The sequence below is a fragment of the Schistocerca cancellata genome, chromosome 4 (assembly GCF_023864275.1).
Source record: "Schistocerca cancellata isolate TAMUIC-IGC-003103 chromosome 4, iqSchCanc2.1, whole genome shotgun sequence".
Taxonomy (NCBI): Eukaryota; Metazoa; Arthropoda; class Insecta; order Orthoptera; family Acrididae; genus Schistocerca; species Schistocerca cancellata.
Genome location: NC_064629.1, coordinates 532,244,586 through 532,254,239, shown reverse-complemented (window position 1 = coordinate 532,254,239; position 9,654 = coordinate 532,244,586).

Sequence of the window (9,654 nt, the reverse complement as noted above, 5' to 3'; positions counted from 1 at the left end):
CTGCAAAACCTATAGACTATTTTAAGTATCTACAACCTGTGTAGAATCTTGGTATACCACACTGTCTTGAGACGATTGCCGGTTCCCTCTTCTAGCTCCAGTTTCAGGGCAACTTCTTTTTCTCTTCTAGGGACTTTCTAATCCTTGGATGTAGCAAAGACCTTTACTGCTCCATATATATGCCTGACATAATAATAATAATAATAATAATAAACAGTAATTAAAAGGGGGTTGGTCGCAGTGTCTTGCACTAAACTGTCTGCATAGATCTGCATTAGTTGGCCGAATACGAGAGGATGTTAGGGACGGGCCACGGATATTTCCGACGGATTCTAGACCACCTGTAGTCTTCGCCTGTGCATTAGTGAAGACACGACCCTGAGGCCGTCAGCTGCAATTTCGGGTCAGCAGCTCGTGGTCGTGCGGTAGCGTTCTCGCTTCCCACGCCCGAGTTCCCGGGTTCGATTCCCGGCGGGGTCAGGGATTTTCTCTGCCTCGTGATAACTGGGTGTTGTGTGATGTCCTTAGGTTAGTTAGGTTTAAGTAGTTCTAAGTTCTAGGGGACTGATGACCATAGATGTTAAGTTCCATAGTGCTCAGAGCCATTTGCAATTCCGGAACAGCCGATCCAGGCTCATTAGCTGGGCGCACACGCACATATTGCTGTAGCAAAGGGCCATGTCACGTTCAGAAAATCCGTGAGTTTTCCTGCACGTGACAGCAGGCTCTAATTGCTTGCAGTACGGCGAATGAGTGGGCCACTGACCACATCGAAAAAATATAAAATAGTTCCTCAAAAGCCCTCGTTTGTGGAAAATGATCCAAGAACATTACACGAAGAAGAATATAAAAAGTAGCGTGTACTAAGAGATTGTGAAACATCTCTAGACCAGGGGTCTCCAAACTACGGTCCGCGGGCCGAAACCGGCCCAGGAGGGCCGGCAAACCGGCCCGCGTTAGCTGGCCGGACATCCCCGGTATCCGGCCCGCCAAATATTTGAGGTGGTACCTATACTGCCAACAATTGAGTTTCGAGGCCTATCGTGACCAATACACCGTGACATTGGCTCTGCTACTCGCTACAAGACTACATAACTAAACTTATTGTTGCGCCGCTTGAAATAACAATGCTTTGACATACTCTACCTCTGTTACGTCTTGCAGTAATAGTGTTGCTAACAATGATTTTGAAATTTCGTTAACTTTGCAGGACGCTTTCGTGAAGAATGTGCAGTGACATACTTTTTTGTCGGTGAAATTCGCAAGAATAAAATACGCCAGAATTTCGGTCAGGTACGTCCACCAATCAAAATTATGTAATTAAATAAAAATCGTAGTTCGCTTCAGTGCTAGCTATTCCCACAACATTAGATTTTTGCGATTTCATCTTTCCCTTAGCCTTACATTACGGTGATCATGCCGGCCGGAGTGGCCGAGCGGTTCTAGGCGCTACAGTCTGGAACCGCGCGACCGCTGCGGTCGCAGGTTCGAATCCTGCCTCGGGCATGGATGTGTGTGATGTCCTTAGGTTAGTTAGGTTTAAGTAGTTCTAAGTTCTAGGGGACTGATGACCTCAGAAGTTAAGTCCCATAGTGCTCAGAGCCATTTGAACCATTTGAACGGTGATCATGGAGTGCTAGGGTGCTTTAATCCCACTATGTAGATCTTAGCCCTTATGACTTCGTGGAGGAGTCAATGTGGCCCGCGGACTAAAAAGTTTGGAGACCCCTGCTCTAGACGATATTCCAACTGTGTACCAAAGTGTAATAAAAACATAATTACAAAATTTGAGATCAAGTTTCATAAAAGAGCTGAGAAAGGTAGAGGCTTTAGAAAGAAGAGGAAAAAGGAAAGAATGATTTGTATAAATCAACAAAAAGTGGCTTGTACTATGTTTATTACTGTAATACGTTTTAATGTGCTATATTCATTATTATTTGCAAAGGATCAAGGACGCTCTGTTCCTAACATATCAAACTTTCACGATTGTCAAAGGAATGCAGACAATTCAGAAAGCACATCCGCTCGCGTGTGGCCAGTCATTCCCCACCTTCACAGCGCTGTGTTTTGCTGCTGCACCGAGCCTTGTTGACTCAAGGGCTCGGCCGGGTACCCGAACGAACCGCTGGCCTCGACAGCACATCGCGGCTCGCGCTCCCTATTCCCGGTAGAGCTGAGTTCGACTGGCCGAGAGGTTCTAGGCGCCTCAGTTCGGAACCGCGCTGCTGCTACGGTGGCAGGTTCGAATCCTGCCATGGGCATGGATGTGTGTGATGTCCTTAGGTTAGTTAGGTTTATGTAGTTCTACGTCTAGGGGACTGATGACCTCAGATGTTAAGTCCCATAGTGCTCAGAGCCATTTGAACCATTTGAACCTGAGCTCGACTACCCGCGGTGCGGGTGACAGTACGGAGCGGTCGGCCACAGGCGGTCTCGGGCGGATAAACGTGGTGCGATGCACGCCTCTGGCACAAGCTCACAAACAAAGTAAATAATGGTGAACCCCTGCATTACAGCGAAACTAACTGACATTGCCAGCTGAATGTACCGAGCCGACCGCCCGGGAACGCAGTGAAGCTGTGCTGCAAACCAAACGCAACTATACCCAACAATATCCCACACAATGTGCGTTGGATTTATGATCAATCTGCCACTCATCTGACTACCTTGTCATGTTACAGGTACAGACGCTACAGCTGGCCCAGCAGACTTCACAGGTGTCCAGCGTCAGCAGTTCAAATGGTTCAAATGGCTCTGAGCACTATGCGACTTAACTTCTGAGGTCATCAGTCGCCTAGAACTTAGAACTAATTGAACCTAACTAACCTAAGGACATCACACACATTCACGCCCGAGGCAGGATTGGAACCTGCGACCGTAGCGGTCGCTCGGCTCCAGACTGTAGCCCCTAGAACCGCACGGCCACTCCGGCTGGCAGCGTCAGCAATACCCCTCCTCGATTGGACTGATTCTCTTATGACGACCTAAGCATTGCACGATACCCAAAAAATGAACTGCAACCTTATCCTTGCATGATATGTCGCAGATAGCAAGAAAACAGCTACTACTTTTACTATCTGTCCAGACTATTGCAGAGGTTTTTTTCCCATGGCGCTTGCCTTGGCACTTTTTTCCCTCTGCCCTAAACCCGCTATTCTTTGTTTGCTTTTCGACCACTTGTGTCTCCTAGACGGGCCCGTTTTACTGGGTAATCTTACCCAGACACAGGGACAACATCAGGGCCTCACGTCCCATGATCTCGTTGACTGTAACTAACAACACGGAGGTGAAAGTAAAACTTTTGTGTTGGTCACCACGTCGGAGTAGACCTGGAAAGGCTCCACCCTTAATTTAAAAAGGTTGATGAAGCCAACAACCAACAACAATTTTTGGAAGGCAAGCGTATGCAAGTTGAATTCCAAATGTAGCTGTATGAATTAGACAAGGGCAAAGTCGTTCTTTCTGTCTTTCCACGTCTTTTGAGGTAGCTGTTTCGAGAGGGGAAGCGAACAGTAAAAGAACGACAATTCACTAAAAGAAAGACAGCTCTGAACAGTTCCTTTCCCAGCATACTTTATTTTAACTGCTTCGTTCAAGAACTACACATACCTAATTTGAAATGATACTTGTCAGTGTTGGTTGGACAGGTCTATGAGAGTTTTATTGCAGTGAGAGGATTATCTTTGGCTGTATGGTCTAAGATATGGTCCACAGGCCCAATGAAAATACAAAGAGATCAAGAGAAAAAGATTACCTCGCTGCCGAGTTAGGCACAAATTCCGTCGGGGACATATCTGCAATGTGAAAACGCCTACAATGTGTTATGTAGCATTACATCCAAGGACTGGCCAATAGGTTGGACAGATATGATCAAACACGTTCGTACAATTAAGATTGTTGCTCGCACCGAAATTCTTGTAAATCACTGAAAGTGCTGGCTGCTGCTCGCAGTGTATGTATTACGATGTTGCCCTGGCACCCTACAAATACAGAGGGGTTCAAAAAATATAGACACTCTTTGCTAGTTAATATGTTTGGAACAAAATAACGTATCTTCGCAATTTTGCGCGGTAGTGTAGTCCATTGTTTTCTCAACAGATTCTGGCATGCGTCCAGCAGGTGACAGTGAAGCAGTGAATGAAGTAACATTGTCATTTGAGCAACGCAGTGCCGTATTGAAATGGTACTGGAAGTACGAAACATGTTGGAGGTTGTAATCTACTTCTCCCACCTTTGTTGTTGCTACTATCCACTATGGTAAAGTCTTTTCAGAAGATTCGAGAGATTTTCAATAAATTTTTTACTTATCTTTTCTCGCACAGTTGGCTCCATTTCTTCATGTCTAGGAGTCTAATTCTTGAAGCTGAAATTCTCACATTTTAGGTCTCATGGTTCAATTGATCTAAATAATTTTGAAGAATTTCACTGCAGGATTTCTGTTTTTACGATAATTTATTTTCTCACATTTTACTATATCACACTGTCTTTTGAACTTTCACATTAAAAAACCCTGAAAGGTCTCTGTTGGATTCCTTTCATGTTAATTTCTTAAATCTGTTGTCATTTACGTCATAAATTCCTCTCCTAAATTTAGTGTGGTGTTTCTGACTATCTGGGAGGAGACTGAGCAGTGGAATGTGTTACTTTTACACATAAACAAGAACGATCTGTCGCACTACTACACTTTAAAACACAGTTTATATGTAATTCATGTCACACAGTCTCATATGGAACCTACATCCACTTTCTTTTATATACCGTATATGATAAGATGCTGTCATCCCCCTTCCCTTCTGTGTGAAAGCATGAATGAGCAAATGTGTTTCTACTTGCATGCTCGATGGTAGCAGACAAGCCTGCTGATAGAGAACAGTAGGACCAACGTCAGAACAGGTAGCTACACTTTCTAAAAGCAAAGAGGTTTCTATTCTTGGTATGGTCCTGTCCGTCCCTTGTCATGTTGGTATAGGAAGCAGCCTCTCTGGTCACTTCCGTTTGTATCAGTGAAGCACCCTCGAAAGGGGCCCAGGACAGTCTGTCCACGGCAAGCGTCTGAAGTGGTAAGATCTCTGGCTAAGCACGTCTCTGGTAAGTCCGTAGGACAATGGATTTCTTAAGTTCAGCCTAGCTGAAAATTTCATCACCTTTATTTCAGGTTTAGATCTAAAATATCTAATGTTATCTTAAATTGCAATGCAGTGTAATTCGAGTGTGAAGTCCAGAATATCTTCCAGTAGTTGCTTTGTCACTACTTTGTGAGTAAAGTGGAACCACGTGTTGAGGATCCGTAACTCTAACTAAGATCATCAATCTTAAATGCGAATGTGCGTGAGATTATAACGTCTCGTCTTGACAATACTTTTCAATATAGCAACCTTTCTTTATGTTCAACCCACGTGGGGTGTACTTTGTGAGACCAGTACCACGTGCTAATACAATAGTTTGACCCATCAGATTAATAGTAAGACGATATTAACCAATTTGAGGTTTTTCTTTTGTAAATTGCGTTTCGATGTAATTTATTTTAATTATCAAAATTATTGTGGAGTTACACTCTTTGTGTAAACCAAGTTGACCACGTGAAGCATGTGGTGTAATCATCAAAGTAGTCCTCAGCTATTCTTTTTGGGAAGATTTCACAGAGAGTTAGTATGAATTTAGTACACCAGTGTGTGGTAATTTCATGACGGACAGTGTTGCGCGACGAACATAGCTTCTTTGGGTGAAAATTGAATCGGTTGGTTCTGGTTAATTTCCTCTTGCATATGTGTCAACGTTCTTCATGTGTTATTTTATGAATGCAGTGTTGTATGCAGTCTCCCAATCTTGGCTCTATATTTGATGTGTTCTGGAAGATTACAAACTCACATTTTCACAATCCTAAATAAGGCACCAGTTTAGTTATCAATCAAGTTTAATATGCTGAAATTTTAACGGAACAATGATCAATGTCAAAATAAATGTCCAAATATAAACTGATTTATTTCTTTTTATTTAAATTCTCTTATATATATATATATATATATATATATATATATATATATATATATAATCACCGGTTGTCATAAGATGACTATTAAAAGATTATAATTCATGTTAGTCTGGTTGGGAATTTGGTAAGCTAGACTGGATACCTGGTGAAACAGTTGCTCAGTAATGCAGGATTAACTTCCCCAAATAGCTGACAGCTTTTAACCCGCTTTTATTGCCTTGAATATCAGCACCTCTTTCAGAACAAATTAATGCATCAACATTACAACCCGACATTACTTTGTTCGTCCAAAATAAAAATAAAAGTGTCCGATCACATCAGAGGCATGCTTACTACTGCTTCACTCTGTGGGAATAACAAAATCCCAAAGGATCTACAATTTTTCTTGACAAATGAATTTATATTAGTTAGATTATTATTTCATAAATGAATCCAGAAATAAACACAGTAATCAGTACTAGAGTACGTAATTAATAATAGAAATTTTAAGTGTGCCAAATAATTCGTAATTTTCAAATGTTTCTAAAAAAATATTTTTAGCTATACATTCACAGCTAGTACATATCGATTGTAACAACGACAATAAAGTAATTCCTTTTTATAAATTTTAGTTTGAAATATAATATATTGTGTATAAAATTATATGAAATATTTCACAAAAACAGATGATATGGTATTGATCTGTCCAAACTTCGATAAATATTTCTGGTATCGACTACTGCTGTTGCGGAAAAGCAATGTTAGAGAAGGATGTCCTTTTAAAAGGTACAAAGGCAATGGCGTAATGTGCAGGGAACTCAGCCACCAACATGTACAACAATTTATCATATTGGGGATACATTTGAAGCTGATGGTACTGTTCAGGATGTGCATAAGGAAAGGTCTTGCCGACCAAAAACGTCAACAACTCCAGCTTCCAGTGCTACTTTGTTGCAACATTTTACTAGGTCACCTCAAAAAGCTCTGAAGAAAGGTGCATATGACAACGACCTTCTCGCAGTGGTAACACCTGTTTCCCTCAGATCACCGAATTTAAGCGCTGTGGAGCTGGGCTAGCACTTGGATGGGTGACAATCCGGTCTGCCGAGCGCTGTAGGCAAGCGGGATGCACTGAGCCCTTGTGAGGCAAACTGAGGAGCTACTTGATTGAGAAGTAGCGGCTTCGGTCTCGTAAACTGACATACAGCAGGCTGAGCGGTGTGCTGACCACACGCCCCTCCGTATCCGCATCCAGTGACGAATGTGATCTGAGGATGACACGGCAGCCGGTGGGTACCGTTGGGTCTTCATGGCCTGTTCGAGCGGGGTTGGGTTTAGTTTTTTAGGGTGCATATGGCAGCTGGGTAAGCCGATCAAGCGTACGACGAATTCTGAAGGCTGCAATTTCGGAAGTGTACGTTCCAAGATCGCAGCACGCTATGAACTAGGACGACCCTGATAGCGGGATGTAGTACGGCGAGTGGTTAGAAGGCATGCTTCGCGAGAATGAACAGTTTGCAGGGATGATTATCCTACTGAAAATCCTGTAACGGAACTGAAATGATGGTGGGCTGACAGTAATTTGGAGCCCGCGCGTCTGAAACGGGCGCGCTTGTGTGAGACTGCCAGGGAGTGCACCCTGATGCCATCTATTGGCGAAACTGGGAATTAGCGCTGTCAGACAATGCACTAAGCTCTCAGAGTCAAATGTATTCTTTTTCTTGGTAATTATAAGTTATTACTGTATAATTTAATGTTGTAAAACGCTAGTAGTAAATTATTATGACTGGTATGGACTCCAGGGTAGTAAATATAAATATTCTTAAATACTAAATGATTTCGGTAAAAAGGTGGTAGGGGAACGCCCCCACTCTTGGTGATACGAGCGTAGCTAGGGGTAGCTGGAGACACAGGGACTGAACAGGAATGGCCTGGGGAGTGTTGACGTGATCGGACGTGCGTAACTGTGCTCACGCAAAAGTGATTGTGCAACAGCGAAGAGGCGAATATCGTCGCCGTTTTTGGAGTAAAACGCGACGAATGGTTGTTGAAGCCGCCTTTATGCCACTGGGGCTGATTGTAAGAGTTCCTGTGCCCAGATTTTATGGCGGACGTGCAGTAGCTTATACGAGTGCTACAGCTCATAGTTCCAGCCGCCATTAAGGGCATGAAGCGTGAAGAGCTGCGTTAGCCACATGCATCTCACCACCAGCACCAACACGTCTACCCAAGGCAAGACTGCTTGCAATTGTTAAGTCGAACTTTGTATACATGTAAAAGGAGAATACCAGGTTTCTTTTATGCAAGTGCAGAGGACAGAATATAGTAATGAGTAAAATTACGACGCATGTTGTTCATTGTAAAGTGTAGTAACCTCAAACATAGTATAGTGAAATCAGACTGAGGCCACCATCGCCTCTTTCATTTACAATTCTTTTGGTTGTAGAATACTTTAGCGTATAAGAATGTTGAAAAGAGCAATGGTCACACCAGAATGAGTCGCCTATTTACAGTTACTTAAATTTTTCTGAGCAACCTTTCAAGTAAAGTCACTTAACTAATTCTGTATCAATGGTCCAAAGGGTAATATCCAAAATCATTAAATAAGTTGAAGGATAGAATTTTGTTAACCGAAGTTGCATAAACTGTCTTGGTAGTAATTACCAAGCCAACTCACAGAAATTGAGAGAGTATTTGCTTTGTAGAATCATCTAGAATGATCAGAAATAGTAATATTCAGAATTAAGTTTAAATTCAACTCAAGCCATTTCACTTTGAAACGAGCCAAAAATTGATTTATTCTTTTGCTCCTTCAGAGCTGGCGACCGTAGTTATAAGTATTTTCAGGAGGATTCGACGGTAAGTCTGCTGCTCTCGTCGTGCTGATAGGATTATCCACTGCTGCTAGCAGTGGTGATTGGATACATAAGCTCACTACCAAGTTAAGTGGGTCAGGTAGGCAGTGTTACCGTGTGAACTGTAGGGCACTGTAGGCCGTGGATCGAACCCGTTCAATCATCACAGCTCTTAGGGAAATAGTCCAGTTAGGAGTGTACTAATCATTAGGTAAATACTGGCGAGTAACGGTCAAAAATGTATACGCAAGTGAATTTAGCAAGGTCCAAGTAGCACCTAGTTAATGTGGTGCAATGGCGAGGGTAGGAGTGGAGTAAAAGTGAGCTGAGCTTGTGGCAGCTGTGCTGGATTCAAATATTAACTACGTGAATTCACTACTGCCTCTTACCATTGGGACTGAGCTATTTACAGTTAAAATACGTAGCAGTAAGCGCAAAGGCGTGACAGCTACAAGTCCGTATTGGTTTTATACATACGGAATTGGGAAGTGGGTCATTCCGTCAGTGGAGGGGGTTAAAACAACCGAGTCAGTGGAGAACATACCCCATTTACTGATGGAAAGATTCAGCGGTTCGGTCGCATGTGGCGACCGTGACAGGACTAACCAAGTTTGTAGAATAATGGCTGCAATAAAAGTGTTTTATATAAACTTGTAGTTTCAAGAAAATTTTAAATTTAAAATTCTGTTGTAGACAAATATACCACAATTGGTAAGTTCAAGACGACAACCTGCAAAGCAGCAAAAGAAAGTCCAATAGTAGGAGTTAAACAAGTAATACTTGGTTTAATAAACATTTCTATTAGGCACGAAATACAACAGCATAAGA